This window comes from Penaeus monodon, chromosome 23 (assembly GCF_015228065.2).
Source record: "Penaeus monodon isolate SGIC_2016 chromosome 23, NSTDA_Pmon_1, whole genome shotgun sequence".
Classification (NCBI taxonomy): domain Eukaryota; kingdom Metazoa; phylum Arthropoda; class Malacostraca; order Decapoda; family Penaeidae; genus Penaeus; species Penaeus monodon.
The window spans coordinates 12,988,190-12,988,728 of record NC_051408.1 but is presented as its reverse complement, the minus strand read 5'-3'; positions in this window follow the sequence as shown (position 1 = coordinate 12,988,728).

The following is a 539-nucleotide window of genomic DNA, read 5'->3' as shown; positions in this document are numbered from 1 at the left end:
ATACTCTCTATTATCTCATCTATCTATTAGACTTATTGTGTTTTTCTTTTTTAGTTTTATAATGTTCTTTTTCATTATATTACTATAATATTAGAACACAAATTACTAACATACATCTCAATCTTTATAGTATAACTCAACTTCCTAATAGTCAGACGGACTTCTCTTGCTCGGTCACAGCGTACATTTGGTCTCGCTCTCTCGTCTATTTTTTGTGTATATTACAGAAAAAGAGAGAAAATAAAGATCTTGTTATTACAAGTTGATTTTATAATAGTCTACCTTACAAATATAGAATCATAGATCAAATATTTTTTCTTGTTCATCTATCGATATAAGTTACTAGCATTCATTGAAATTGAAAAAAATAGCAAAAATAATAATTGATTATATTATATAATTAGTATATTAAATATATCATGTAGTTTCTTATTTCATGTCGGTATTAGGGTTTTTTTGTGTTATGTGTACTAAATCATCTCTAAAAAATCATTATAAATATAAATAAAATATTATATGATAAATTTAAAGATTTAATA